We start from the raw sequence: 17,576 nt of genomic DNA on the forward strand, positions 1-17,576 counted from the left end.
GTATACAGATGGCTGTGTAGATATTTCCATGTTTATGCAGATGACTTTGTAGGTATTTCCATGTTTATACAGATGGCGGTGTAGGTATTTCTATGTTTATAGAGATAGCTGTGTAGATATTTCCATGTTTATACAGATAGCGGTGTAGATATTTCCATGTTTATAGAGATCGCGGTGTAGATATTTCCATGTTTATACAGACAGCAGTGGAGATATTTCCATGTTTATACACATAGCGGTGTACATATTTCCATGCTTATAGAGACAGTGGTGTAGGTATTTCCATGTTTATACAGATAGCGGTGTAAATATTTCCATGTTTATACAGATCGGGGTGTAGATATTTCCATGTTTATACAGATACCGGTGTAGAAATTTCCATGTTTATAGAGACCGCAGTGTAGATATTTCCATGTTTATACAGATAGCGGTGTAGATATTTCCATGTTTGTACAGATGGCGGTGTTGATGTTTCCATCTATACACAGATTGCTGTGTAGGTTTTTCCATGTGTATACAGATGGCATTGTAGATATTTCCATGTTTATACAGATGGTGGTGTAGATATTTACATGTTTATACAGATGACTGTATAGGTATTTCCATGTTTTTACAGATGGCATTGTAGATATTTCCATGTTTATAGAGATAGCAGTGTAGATATTTACATGTTTATGCAGATGGCGGTGTAGATATGTCCATGTTTATAGAGATAGCGGTGTAGATATTTCCATATTTATACAGATAACGGTGTAGATATTTCCATGTTTATAGAGATAGCAGTGTAAATATTTCCATGTTTATACAGATCACGGTGTAGATATTTCCAGGTTTATAGAGATAGCAGTGTAGATATTTCCATGTTTATGCAGATAGAGGTTTAACTATTTCCATGTTTATACAGACCACGTTGTAGATATTTCCATGTTTATACAGATAGCGGTGCAGATATTTCCATGTTTGTACAGATGGCGGTGTTGATATTTCCATCTATACACAGATGACCGTGTAGATATTTCCTTGTTTATACAGAAGGTGGTGCAGATATTTCCATGGATATGTAGAAGGCGGTGTAGATATTTCCATGTTTATACAGATAGCGATGTAAATATGTCCATGTATATACAGATGGTTGTGTAGATATTTCCATGTTTATACAGATGGCTGTGTAGATATTTCCATGTTTATACACATAGCGGTGTACATATTTCCATGTTTATAGAGAGAGCAGTGTAGATATTTCCATGTTTATACAGATGACTTTGTAGGTATTTCCATGTTTATACAGATGGCGGTGTAGGTATATCCATGTTAATAGAGATAGCTGTGTAGATATTTCCATGTTTATACATATAGCGGTGTAGATATTTCCATGTTTATACAGATGGCAGTGTTGATTTTTCCATGTATCTACACATGACTGTGTAGGTATTTCCATGTTTATACAGATGGCTTTGTAGATATTTCCATGTTTATAGAGATAGCAGTGTAAATATTTCCATGTTTATACAGATCACGGTGTAGATATTTCCAGGTTTATAGAGATAGCAGTGTAGATATTTCCATGTTTATACAGATAGCGGTTTAGCTATTTCCATGTTTATACAGTCCGCGGTGTAGATATTTCCATGTTTATACAGATCGCGGTGCAGATATTTCCATGTTTATACAGACAGCAGTGGAGATATTTCCATGTTTATACACATAGCGGTGTACATATTTCCATGTTTATAGAGATAGCGGTGTAGGTATTTCCATGTTTATACAGATAGCGGTGCAGATATTTCCATGTTTATACAGATGCCTATGCAGATATTTCCATATTTATACAGAGGGCTCTGTAGATATTTCGATGTTTATACAGATGGCAGTGTAGATTTTTCCATGTTCCTACACATGACTGTGTAGGTATTTCCATGTTTATACAGATGGCTTTGTAGATATTTCCATGTTTATAGAGATAGCGGTGTAGATATTTCCATGTTTATACAGATAGCGGTGTAAATATTTCCATGTTTATACATATCGTGGAGTAGATATTTCCATGTTTATACAGATGACTTTGTAGGTATTTCCATGTTTATACAGATGGCGGTGTAGGTGTTTCCATGTTTAAAGAGATAGCTGTGTAGATATTTCCATGTTTATACAGAGAGCGGTGTAGATATTTCCATGTTTACACAGATGGCAGTGTTGATTTTTCCATGTATCTACACATGACTGTGTAGGTATTTCCATGTTTATACAGATGGCTTTCTAGATATTTCCATGTTTATAGAGATAGCAGTGTAAATATTTCCATGTTTATACAGAGCACGGTGTAGATATTTCCAGGTTTATAGAGAAAGCAGTGTAGATATTTCCATGTTTATACAGATAGCGGTGCAGATATTTCCATGTTTATACAGACAGCAGTGGAGATATTTCCATGTTTATACACATAGCGGTGTACATATTTCCATGTTTATAGAGACAGCGGTGTAGGTATTTCCATGTTTATACAGATAGCGGTGCAGATATTTCCATGTTTATACAGATGCCTATGCACATATTTCCATATTTATACAGAGGGCTCTGTAGATATTTCCATGTTTATACAGATGGCAGTGTATATTTTTCCATGTTCCTACACATGACTGTGTAGGTATTTCCATGTTTATACAGATGGCTTTGCAGATATTTCCATGTTTATAGAGATAGCGGTGTAGATATTTCCATGTTTATACAGATAGCGGTGTAAATACTTCCATGTTTATACAGATCGTGGTGTAGATATTTCCATGTTTATACAGATACCGGTGTGGAAATTTCCATGTTTATACAGACCGCAGTGTAGATATTTCCATGTTTATACAAGTAGCGGTGTAGATATTTCCATGTTTGTACACATCGCGGTGTTGATGTTTCCATCTATACACAGATTGCCGTGTAGGTATTTCCATGTGTATAAAGATGGCACTGTAGATATTTCCATGTTTATACAGATGGTGGTGTAGATATTTCCATGTTTATACAGATGACTGTATAGCTATTTCCATGTTTTTACAAATGGCATTGTAGATATTTCCATGTTTATAGAGATAGCAGTGTAGATATTTCCATGTTTATACAGATGGCGGTGTAGATATTTCCATATTTATACAGATAACGGTGTAGATATTTCCATGTTTATACAGATGCCTATGCAGATATTTCCATATTTATACAGAGGGCTCTGTAGATATTTCCATGTTTATACAGATGGCAGTGTAGATTTTTCCATGTTCCTACACATGACTGTGTAGGTATTTCCATGTTTATACAGATGGCTTTGTAGATATTTCCATGTTTATAGAGATAGCGGTGTAGATATTTCCATGTTTATACAGATAGCGGTGTAAATATTTCCATGTTTATACAGATCGTGGTGTAGATATTTCCATGTTTATACAGAAGGTGGTGGAGATATTTCCATGGATATGTAGAAGGCGGTGTAGATATTTCCATGTTTATACAGATAGCGGTGTAGATATTTCCATGTATATACAGATGGTTGTGTAGGTATTTCGATGTTTATACAGATGGCTGTGCAGATATTTCCATGTTTATACAGATGACTTTGTAGGCATTTCCATGTTTATACAGACTGCGGTGTAGGTATTTCCATGTTTACAGAGATAGCTGTGTTGATATTTCCATGTTTATACACATAGCGGTGTAGATATTTCCATATTTATACAGATAACGGTGTAGATATTTCCATGTTTATACTGATAGCAGTGTAAATATTTCCATGTTTATACAGATGACGGTGTAGAAATTTTCACGTTTATACAGACTGCAGTGTAGATATTTCCATCTTTATACAGATAGCGGTGTAGATATTTCCATGTGTGTACAGATGGCGGTGTTGATGTTTCCATCTATACTCAGATTGCCGTGTAGGTATTTCCATGGGTATACAGATGGCATTGTAGATATTTCCATGTTTATACAGATGGTGGTGTAGACATTTCCATGTTTATACAGACAGCAGAGGAGATATTTCCATGTTTATACACATAGCGGTGTACATAATTCCATGTTTATAGAGACAGCGGTGTAGGTATTTCCATGTTTATACAGATAGCGGTGCAGATATTTGAATGTTTATACAGATGGCGGTGTTGATATTTCCATCTATACACAGATGACCCTGTGGATATTTCCATGTAAATACAGAAGGCGGCGCAGATATTTCCATGTTTGTACAGATGGCGGTGTTGATATTTCCATCTATACACAGATTTCCGTGTAGATATTTCCATGTGTATACAGATGGCTGTGTAGATATTTCCATGTTTATACAGATGGCTGTGTAGATATTTCCATGTTTATACAGATGACTTTGTAGGTATTTCCATGTTTATACAGATGGCGGTGTAGGTATTTCCATGTTTATAGAGATAGCTGTGTAGATATTTCCATGTTTATACACATAGCGGTGTAGATATTTCCATGTTTATACAGATCGCGGTGTAGATATTTCCATGTTTATACAGACAGCAGTGGAGATATTTCCATGTTTATATACATAGAGTTGTACATACTTCCATGTTTATAGAGACAGCGGTGTAGGTATTTCCATGTTTATACAGATAGCGGTGCAGATATTTCCATGTTTATATAGGTGCCTATGCAGATATTTCCATATTTATACAGAGGGCTCTGTAGATATTTCCATGTTTATACAGATGGCAGTGTAGATTTTTCTATGTTCCTACACATCACTGTGTAGGTATTTCCATGATTATACAGATGGCTTTGTAGATATTTTCATGTTTATAGAGATAGCGGTGTAGATATTTCCATGTTTATACCGAAAGCGTTGTAAATATTTCCATGTTTATACAGATCGTGGTGTAGGTATTTCCATGTTTATACAGATAGCTGTGTAGATATTTCCATGTTTACACAGATAGCGGTGTAGATATTTCCATGTTTATACAGATAGCAGTGTAGATATTTCCATGTGTATACAGATGGCTATGTAGATATTTCCATGTTTATACAGATGACTTTGTAGGTATTTCCATGTTTATACAGATGGCGGTGTAGGTATTTCCATGTTTATAGAGATAGCTGTGTAGATATTTCCATGTTTATACAGACAGCGGTGTAGATATTTCCATGTTTATACAGATCGCGGTGTAGATATTTCCATGTTTATACAGACAGCAGTGGAGATATTTCCATGTTTATACACATAGCGGTGTACATATTTCCATGTTTATAGAGACAGCGGTGTAGGTATTTCCATGTTTATACAGATAGCGGTGCAGATATTTCCATGTTTATACAGATGCCTATGCAGATATTTCCATATTTATACAGAGGGCTCTGTAGATATTTCCATGTTTATACAGATGGCAGTGTAGATTTTTCCATGTTCCTACACATGACTGTGTAGGTATTTCCATGTTTATACAGATGGCTTTGTAGATATTTCCATGTTTATAGAGATAGCGGTGTAGATATTTCCATGTTTGTACATATGGCGGTGTTGATATTTCCATCTATACACAGATGACCGTGTAGATATTTCCATGTTTATACAGAAGGCGGCGCAGATATTTCCATGGATATGTAGAAGGCGGTGTAGATATTTTCATGTTTATACAGATAGCGGTGTAGATATTTCCATGTGTATACAGATGGCTTTGTAGATATTTCCATGTTTATACAGATGGCTGTGTAGATATTTCCATGTTTATAGAGATGACTTTGTAGGTATTTCCATGTTTATACAGATGGCGGTGTAGGTATTTCCATGTTTATACAGATAGCTGTGTAGATATTTCCATGTTTATACAGATGGCGGTGTAAATATTTCAATGTTTATAGAGATTGCGGTGTAGATATTTCCATATTTATACACATAACGGTGTAGATATTTCCATGTTTATACAGATAGCAGTGTAAATATTTCCATGTTTATACAGATCACGGTGTAGATATTTCCAGGTTTATAGAGATAGCAGTGTAGATATTTCCATGTTTATACAGATGCCTATGCCGATATTTCCATATTTATACAGAGGGCTCTGTAGATATTTCCATGTTTATACAGATGGCAGTGTAGATTTTTCCATGTTCCTACACATGACTGTGTAGGTATTTCCATGTTTATACAGATGGCTTTGTAGGTATTTCCATGTTTATAGAGATAGCGGTGTAGATATTTCCATGTTTATACAGATAGCGGTGTAAATATTTCCATGTTTATACAGATCGTGGTGTAGATATTTCCATGTTTATACAGATACCGGTGTAGAAATTTCCATGTTTATACAGACCGCAGTGTAGATATTTCCATGTTTATACAGATAGCGGTGTAAATATTTCCATGTTTGTACAGATGGCGTTATTGTTGTTTACAACTATACACAGATTGCCGTGTAGGTATTTCCATGTGTATACAGATGACATTGTAGATATTTCCATGTTTATAGAGATGGTGGTGTAGATATTTCCATGTTTATACAGATGACTGTATAGGTATTTCCATGTTTTTACAGATGTCATTGTAGATATTTCCATGTTTCCAGAGATAGCAGTGTAGATATTTCCATGTTTATACAGATGGCGGTGTAGATATTTAAATGTTTATAGAGATAGCGGTGTAGATATTTCCATATTTATACAGATAACGGTGTAGATATTTCCATGTTTATACAGATAGCAGTGTAAATATTTCCATGTTTATACAGATCACGGTGTAGATATTTCCAGGTTTATAGAGATAGCAGTGTAGATATTTCCATGTTTATACAGATAGCGGTTTAGCTTTTTCCATGTTTATAAGACCGCGGTGTAGATATTTCCATGTTTATACAGATAGCGGTGCAGATATTTCCATGTTTGTACACATGACGGTGTTGATATTTCCATCTATACACAGATGACCGTGTAGATATTTCCATGTTTATACAGAAGGCGGCGCAGATATTTCCGTGGATATGTATAAGGCGGTGTACATATTTCCATGTTTATACAGATAGCGGTGTAGATATTTCCATGTATATACAGATGGCTGTGTAGGTATTTCCATGTTTATACAGATGGCTGTGTAGATATTTCCATGTTAATACAGATGACTTTGTAGGTATTTCCATGTTTATACAGATGGCGGTGTAGGTATTTCCATGTTTATAGAGATAGCTGTGTAGATATTTCCATGTTTATACAGATAGCGGTGTAGCTATTTCCATGTTTATACAGATCGCGGTGTAGATATTTCCATTTTTATACAGATAGCAGTGTAAATATTTCCATGTTTATACAGAGCACGGTGTAGATATTTCCAGGTTTATAGAGATAGCAGTGTAGATACTTCCATGTTTATACAGATAGCGGTTTAGCTATTTCCATGTTTATACAGACCGCGGTGTAGATATTTCCATGTTTATACAGATAGCGGTGCAGATATTTCCATGTTTGTACAGATGGCGGTGTTGATATTTCCATCTATACACAGATGACCGTGTAGATATTTCCATGTTTATACAGAAGGTGGCGCAGATATTTCCATGGAAATGTAGAAGGCGGTGTAGATATTTCCATGTTTATACAGATAGCGGTGTAGATATTTCCATGTATATACAGATGGCTGTGTAGATATTTCCATGTTTATACAGATGAGTTTGTAGGTATTTCCATGTTTATACAGATGGCGGTGTAGGTATTTCCATGTTTATAGAGATAGCTGTGTAGATATTTCCATGTTTATCCTGATAGCGGTGCAGATATTTCCATGTTTATACAGATCGCTGTGTAGATATTTCCATGTTTATACAGACAGCAGTGGAGATATTTCCATGTTTATACACATAGCGGTGTACATATTTCCATGTTTATAGAGACAGCGGTGTCGGTATTTCCATGTTTATACAGATAGTGGTGCAGATATTTCCATGTTTATACAGATGCCTATGCAGATATTTCCATATTTATACAGAGGGCTCTGTAGATATTTCCATGTTTATACAGATGGCAGTGTAGATGTTTCCATGTTCCTACACATGACTGTGTAGGTATTTCCATGTTTATACAGATGGCTTTGTAGATATTTCCATGTTTATAGAGATAGCGGTGTAGATATTTCCATGTTTATACAGATAGCGTTGTAAATATTTCCATGTTTATACAGATCGTGGTGTAGATATTTCCATGTTTATACAGATACCGGTGTAGAAATTTCCATGTTTATACAGACCGCAGTGTAGATATTTCCATGTTTATACAGATAGCGGTGTAGATATTTCCATGTTTGTACAGATGGCGGTGTTGATGTTTCCATCTATACACAGATTGCCGTGTAGGTATTTCCATGTGTATACAGATGGCATTGTAGATATTTCCATGTTTATAGAGATGGTGGTGTAGATATTTCCATGTTTATACAGATGACTGTATAGGTATTTCCATGTTTTTACAGATGGCATTGTAGATATTTCCATGTTTATAGAGATAGCAGTGTAGATATTTCCATGTTTTTACAGATGGCATTGTAGATATTTCCATGTTTATAGAGATAGCAGTGTAGATATTTCCATGTTTATACACATAGCGGTTTAGCTATTTCCTTGTTTATACAGACCTTGGTGTAGATATTTCCATGATTATACAGATAGCGGTGCAGATATTTGCATGTTTGTGCAGATGGCGGTGTTGATATTTCCATCTATACACAGATGACCGTGTAGATATTTCCATGTTTATACAGAAGGCGGCGCAGATATTTCCATGGATATGTGGAAGGCGGTGTAGATATTTCCATGTTTATACAGATAGCGGTGTAGATATTTCCATGTATGTACAGATGGCTGTGTAGATATTTCCATGTTTATACAGATGACTGTGTAGATATTTCCATGTTTATAGAGATGACTTTGTAGGTATTTCCATGTTTATACAGATGGCGGTGTAGGTATTTCCATGTTTATAGAGATAGCTGTGTAGATATTTCCATGTTTATACAGATAGCGGTGTAGATATTTCCATGTTTATACAGATCACGGTGTAGATTTTTCCATGTTTATACCGACAGCAGTGGAGATATTTCCATGTTTATACACATAGTGGTGTACATATTTCCTTGTTTATAGAGACAGCGGTGTAGGTATTTCCATGTTTATACGGACAGCGGTGCAGATATTTCCATGTTTATACAGATGCCTATGCAGATATTTCCATATTTATACAGAGGGCTCTGTAGATATTTCCATGTTTATACAGATGGCAGTGTAGATTTTTCCATGTTCCTACACATGGCTGTGTAGGTATTTCCATGTTTATACAGATGGCTTTGTAGATATTTCCATGTTTATAGAGATAGCCGTGTAGATATTTCCATGTTTATACAGATGACTCTATAGGTATTTCCACGTTTTTACAGATGGCATTTTAGATATTTCCATGTTTATAGAGATAGCAGTGTAGATATTCCCATGTTTATACAGATGGCGGTGTAGATATTTCCATGTTTATAGATATAGCGGTGTAGATATTTCCATATTTGTACAGATAACGGTGTAGATATTTCCATTTTTATACAGATAGCAGTGTAAATATTTCCATGTTTATACAGATCACGTTGTAGTTATTTCCAGGTTTATAGAGATAGCAGTGTAGATATTTCCATGTTTATACAGATAGCGGTTAGCTATTTCCATGTTTATACAGACCGCGGTGTAGATATTTCCATGTTTATACAGATAGCGGTGCAGATATTTCCATGTTTGTACAGATGGCGGTGTTGATATTTCCATCTATACACAGATGACCGTGTAGATATTTCCATGTTTATACAGAAGGCGGCGCAGATATTTCCATGGATATGTAGAAGGCGGTGTAGATATTTCCATGTTTATACAGATAGCGGTGTAGATATTTCCATGTATATACAGATGGCTGTGTAGATATTTCCATGTTTATACAGATGAGTTTGTAGGTATTTCCATGTTTATACAGATGGCGGTGTAGGTATTTCCATGTTTATAGAATTAGCTGTGTAGATATTTCCATGTTTATATAGATGGCTCTGTAGATATTTCCATGTTTATGCAGATAGCGGTGTAGATATTTCCATGTTTGTACAGATGCCAGTGTTGATATTTAAATCTATACACAGATGACCGTGTAGATATTTCCATGTTTATACAGAAGGCGGCGCAGATATTTCCATGGATATGTAGAAGGCGGTGTAGATATTTCCATGTTTATACAGATAGCGGTGTAGATATTTCCATGTATGTACAGATGGCTGTGTAGATATTTCCATGTTTATACATATGGCTGTGTAGATATTTGTATGTTTATACAGATGACTTTGTAGGTATTTCCATGTTTATGCAGATGGCGGTGTAGGTATTTCCATGGTTATAGAGATAGCTGTGTAGATATTTCCATGTTTATACAGATAGCGGTGTATATATTTCCATGTTTACAGAGACAGCGGTGTAGGTATTTCCATGTTTTTTCAGAAAGCGGTGCAGGTATTTCCATGTTTATACAGATGCCTATGCAGATATTTCCATATTTATACAGAGGGCTCTGTAGATATTTCGATGTTCATACAGATGGCAGTGTAGATTTTTCCACGTTCCTACACATGACTGTGTAGGTATTTCCATGTTTATACAGATGGCTTTATAGATATTTCCATGTTTATAGAGATAGCAGTGTAGATATTTCCATGTTTATACAGATAGCAGTGTAAATATTTCCATGTTTATACAGATCGTGGTGTAGATATTTCCATGTTTATACAGATACCGGTGTAGAAATTTCCATGTTTATACAGACCGCAGTGTAGATATTTCCATGTTTATACAGATAGCGGTGTAGATATTTCCATTTTGTACAGATGGCGGTGTTGATGTTTCCATCTATACACAGATTGCCGTGTAGGTATTTCCATGTGTATACAGATGGCATTGTAGATATTTCCATGTTTATAGAGATGGTGGTGTAGATATTTCCATGTTTATACAGATGACTGTATAGGTATTTCCATGTTTTTACAGATGGCATTGTAGATATTTCCATGTTTATAGAGATAGCAGTGTAGATATTTCCATGTTTTTACAGATGGCATTGTAGATATTTCCATGTTTATAGAGATAGCAGTGTAGATATTTCCATGTTTATACAGATCGCGGTTTAGCTATTTCCATGTTTATACAGACCGTGGTGTAGATATTTCCATGATTATACAGATAGCGGTGCAGATATTTCCATGTTTGTACAGATGGCGGTGTTGATATTTCCATCTATACACAGATGACCGTGTAGATATTTCCATGTTTATACAGATGGCGGCGCAGATATTTCCATGGATATGTAGAAGGCGGTGTAGATATTTCCATGTTTATACAGATAGCGGTGTAGATATTTCCATGTATATACAGATGGCTGTGTAGATATTTCCATGTTTATATAGATGGCTGTGTAGATATTTCCATGTTTATGCAGATAGCGGTGTAGATATTTCCATGTTTGTACAGATGGCGGTGTTGATATTTCCATCTATACACAGATGACCGTGTAGATATTTCCATGTTTATACAGATGGCGGCGCAGATATTTCCATGGATATGTAGAAGGCGGTGTAGATATTTCCATGTTTATACAGATAGCGGTGTAGATATTTCCATGTATATACAGATGGCTGTGTAGATATTTCCATGTTTATATAGATGGCTGTGTAGATATTTCCATGTTTATGCAGATAGCGGTGTAGATATTTCCCTGTTTGTACAGATGGCGGTGTTGATATTTCCATCTATACACAGATGACCGTGTAGATATTTCCATGTTTATACAGAAGACGGCGCAGATATTTCCATGGATATGTAGAAGGCGGTGTAGATATTTCCATGTTTATACAGATAGCGGTGTAGATATTTCCATGTATGTACAGATGGCTGTGTAGATATTTCCATGTTTATACAGATGGCTGTGTAGATATTTCCATGTATATACAGATGACTTTGTAGGTATTTCCATGTTTATACAGATGGCGGTGTAGGTATTTCCATGTTTATAGAGATAGCTGTGTAGATATTTCCATGTTTATACAGATAGCGGTGTAGATATTTCCATGTTTATACAGATCACGGTGTAGATATTTCCATGTTTATACAGACAGCAGTGGAGATATTTCCATTTATATACACATAGTGGTGTACATATTTCCATGTTTATAGAGACAGCGGTGTAGGTATTTCAATGTTTATACAGATAGCGGTGCAGATATTTCCATGTTTATACAGATGCCTATGCAGATATTTCCATATTTATAAAGAGGGCTCTGTAGATATTTCCATGCTTATACAGATGGCAGTGTAGATTTTTCCATGTTCCTACACATGACTGTGTAGGTATTTCCATGTTTATACAGATGGCATTGTAGATATTTCTATGTTTATAGAGACAGCGGTGTAGGTATTTCAATGTTTATACAGATAGCGGTGCAGATATTTCCATGCTTATACAGATGCCTATGCAGATATTTCCATATTTATACAGAGGGCTCTGTAGATATTTCCATGTTTATACAGATGGCAGTGTAGATTTTTCCATGTTCCTACACATGACTGTGTAGGTATTTCCATGTTTATACAGATGGCTTTGTAGATATTTCCATGTTTATAGAGACAGCGGTGTAGATATTTCCATGTTTATACAGATAGCGGTGTAGATATTTCCATGTTTATACAGATGGCTGTGTAGATATTTCCATGTTTATACAGATGACTTTGTAGGTATTTCCATCTTTATACAGATGGCGGTGTAGGTATTTCCATGTTTATAGAGATAGCTGTGTAGACATTTCCATGTTTATACAGATAGCGGTGTAGATATTTCCATGTTTATACAGATCGCGGTGTAGATATTTCCATGTTTATACAGACAGCAGTGGAGATATTTCCATGTTTATACACATAACGGTGTACATATTTCCATGTTTATAGAAACAGAGGTGTAGGTATTTCAATGTTTATACAGATAGCGGTGCAGATATTTCCATGTTTATACCGATGCCTATGCAGATATTTCCATATTTATACAGAGGGCTCTGTAAATATTTCCATGTTTATATATATGGCAGTGAAGATTTTTCCATATTCTTACACATGACTGTGTAGGTATTTCCATGTTTATACAGATGGCTTTGTAGATATTTCCATGTTTATAGAGATAGCGGTGTAGATATTTCCATGTTTATACAGATAGCGGTGGAAATATTTCCATGTTTATACAGATCGTGGTGTAGATATTTCCATGTTTATACAGATACCGGTGTAGAAATTTCCATGTTTATACAGACCGCAGTGTAGATATTTCCATGTTTATACAGATAGCGGTGGAAATATTTCCATGTTTATACAGATCGTGGTGTAGATATTTCCATGTTTATACAGATACCGGTGTAGAAATTTCCATGTTTATACAGACCACAGTGTAGATATTTCCATGTTTATACAGATAGCGGTGTAGATATTTCCATGTTTGTAGAGATGGCGGTGTTGATGTTTCCATCTATACACAGATTGCCGTGTAGGTAGTTCCATGTGTATACAGATGGCATTGTAGATATTTCCATGTTTATACAGATGGTGGTGTAGATATTTCCGTGTTTATACAGATGACTGTACAGGTATTTCCATGTTTTTACAGATGGTATTGTAGATATTTCCATGTTTATAGAGATAGCAGTGAAGATATTTCCATGTTTATACAGATGGCGGTGTAGATATTTCCATATTTATAGAGATAGCGGTGTAGATATTTCTATATTTATACAGATAACGGTGTAGATATTTCCATGTTTATACAGATAGCAGTGTAATATTTTCATGTTTATACAGATCACGGTGTAGATATTTCCAGGTTTATAGAGATAGCAGTGTAGATATTTCCATGTTTATACAGATAGCGGTGCAGATATTTCCATGTTTGTACAGATGGCGGTGTTCATATTTCCATCTATACACAGATGACCGTGTACATATTTCCAAGTTTATACAGATAGCGGTGGAAATATTTCCATGTTTATACAGATCGTGGTGTAGATATTTCCATGTTTATACAGATACCGGTGTAGAAATTTCCATGTTTATACAGACCGCAGTGTAGATATTTCCATGTTTATACAGATAGCGGTGTAGATATTTCCATTTTGTACAGATGGCGGTGTTGATGTTTCCATCTATACACAGATTGCCGTGTAGGTATTTCCATGTGTATACAGATGGCATTGTAGATATTTCCATGTTTATAGAGATGGTGTTGTAGATATTTCCATGTTTATACAGATGACTGTATAGGTATTTCCATGTTTTTACAGATGGCATTGTAGATATTTCCATGTTTATAGAGATAGCAGTGTAGATATTTCCATGTGTTTACAGATGGCATTGTAGATATTTCCGTGTTTATAGAGATAGCAGTGTAGATATTTCCATGTTTATACAGATCGCGGTTTAGCTATTTCCATGTTTATACAGACCGTGGTGTAGATATTTCCATGATTATACAGATAGCGGTGGAGATATTTCCATGTTTGTACAGATGGCGGTGTTGATATTTCCATCTATACACAGATGACCGTGTAGATATTTCCATGTTTATACAGAAGGCGGCGCAGATATTTCCATGGATATGTAGAAGGCGGTGTAGATATTTCTATGTTTATACAGATAGCGGTGTAGATATTTCCATTTATATACAGATGGCTGTGTAGATATTTCCATGTTTATATAGATGGCTGTGTAGATATTTCCATGTTTATGCAGATAGCGGTGTAGATATTTCCATGTTTGTACAGATGGCGGTGTTGATATTTCCATCTATACACAGATGACCGTGTAGATATTTCCATGTTTATACAGAAGGCGGCGCAGATATTTCCATGGATATGTAGAAGGCTGTGTAGATATTTCCATGTTTATACAGATAGCGGTGTAGATATTTCCATGTATGTACAGATGGCTGTGTAGATATTTCCATGTTTATACAGATGGCTGTGTAGATATTTCCATGTTTATACAGATGACTTTGTAGGTATTTCCATGTTTATACAGATGGCGGTGTAGGTATTTCCATGTTTATAGAGATAGCTGTGTAGATATTTCCATGTTTATACAGATAGCGGTGTAGATATTTCCATGTTTATACAGATCATGGTGTAGATATTTCCATGTTTATACAGACAGCAGTGGAGATATTTCCACGTATATACACATAGCGGTGTACATATTTCCATGTTTATAGAGACAGCGGTGTAGGTATTTCAATGTTTATACAGATAGCGGTGCAGATATTTCCATGTTTATACAGATGCCTATGCAGATATTTCCATATTTATACAGAGGGCTCTGTAGATATTTCCATGTTTATACAGATGGCAGTGTAGATTTTTCCATGTTCCTACACATGACTGTGTAGGTATTTCCATGTTTATACAGATGGCATTGTAGATATTTCCATGTTTATAGAGACAGCGGTGTAGGTATTTCAATGTTTATACAGATAGCGGTGCAGATATTTCCATGCTTATACAGATGCCTATGCAGATATTTCCATATTTATACAGCGGGCTCTGTAGATATTTCCATGTTTATACAGATGGCAGTGTAGATTTTTCCATGTTCCTACACATGACTGTGTAGGTATTTCCATGTTTATGCAGATGGCTTTGTAGATATTTCCATGTTTATAGAGATAGCGGTGTAGATATTTCCATGTTTGTACATATGGCGGTGTTGATATTTCCATCTATACACAGATGACCGTGTAGATATTTCCATGTTTATACAGAAGGCGGCGCAGATATTTCCATGGATATGTAGAAGGCGGTGTAGATATTTCCATGTTTGTACAGATAGCGGTGTAGATATTTCCATGTGTATACAGATGGCTTTGTAGATATTTCCATGTTTATACAGATGGCTGTGTAGATATTTCCATGTTTATAGAGATGACTTTGTAGGTATTTCCATGTTTATACAGATGGCGGTGTAGGTATTTCCATGTTTATACAGATAGCTGTGTAGATATTTCCATGTTTATACAGATAGCGGTGTAGATATTTCCATGTTTATACAGATAGCAGTGTAGATATTTCCATGTTTATACAGATGGCTGTGTAGATATTTCCATGTTTATACAGATGACTTTGTAGGTATTTCCATGTTTAAACAGATGGCGGTGTAGGTATTTCCATGTTTATAGAGATAGCTGTGTAGATATTTCCATGTTTATACAGATAGCGGTGTAGATATTTCCATGTTTATACAGATCGCGGTGTAGATATTTCCATGTTTATACAGACAGCAGTGGAGATATTTCCATGTTTATACACATAACGGTGTACATATTTCCATGTTTATAGAAACAGCGGTGTTGGTATTTCAATGTTTATACAGATAGCGGTGCAGATATTTCCATGTTTATACCGATGCCTATGCAGATATTTCCATATTTATACAGAGGGCTCTGTAAATATTTCCATGTTTATATATATGGCAGTGAAGATTTTTCCATATTCTTACACATGACTGTGTAGGTATTTCCATGTTTATACAGATGGCTTTGTAGATATTTCCATGTTTATAGAGATAGCGGTGTAGATATTTCCATGTTTATACAGATAGCGGTGGAAATATTTCCATGTTTATACAGATCGTGGTGTAGATATTTCCATGTTTATACAGATACCGGTGTAGAAATTTCCATGTTTATACAGACCGCAGTGTAGATGTTTCCATGTTTATACAGATAGCGGTGGAAATATTTCCATGTTTATACAGATCGTGGTGTTGATATTTCCATGTTTATACAGATACCGGTGTAGAAATTTCCATGTTTATACAGACCGCAGTGTAGATATTTCCATGTTTATACAGATAGCGGTGTAGATATTTCCATGTTTGTAGAGATGGCGGTGTTGATGTTTCCATCTATACACAGATTGCCGTGTAGGTAGTTCCATGTGTATACAGATGGCATTGTAGATATTTCCAAGTTTATACAGATGGTGGTGTAGATATTTCCATGTTTATACAGATGACTGTACAGGTATTTCCATGTTTTTACAGATGGTATTGTAGATATTTCCATGTTTATAGAGATAGCAGTGAAGATATTTCCATGTTTATACTGATGGCGGTGTAGATACTTCCATGTTTATAGAGATAGCGGTGTAGATATTTCCATATTTATACAGATAACGGTGTAGATATTTCCATGTTTATACAGATAGCAGTGTAATATTTTCATGTTTATACAGATCACGATGTAGATATTTCCAGGTTTATAGAGATAGCAGTGTAGATATTTCCATGTTTATACAGATAGCGGTGCAGATATTTCCATGTTTGTACAGATGGTGGTGTTCATATTTCCATCTATACACAGATGACCGTGTACATATTTCCATGTTTATACAGATAGCGGTGTAAATATTTCCATGTTTATACAGATCGTGGTGTAGGTATTTCCATGCTTATACAGATACCGGTGTAGAAATTTCCATGTTTATACAGACCGCA

This window comes from Pan troglodytes, chromosome 22 (assembly GCF_028858775.2).
Source record: "Pan troglodytes isolate AG18354 chromosome 22, NHGRI_mPanTro3-v2.0_pri, whole genome shotgun sequence".
Taxonomy (NCBI): Eukaryota; Metazoa; Chordata; class Mammalia; order Primates; family Hominidae; genus Pan; species Pan troglodytes.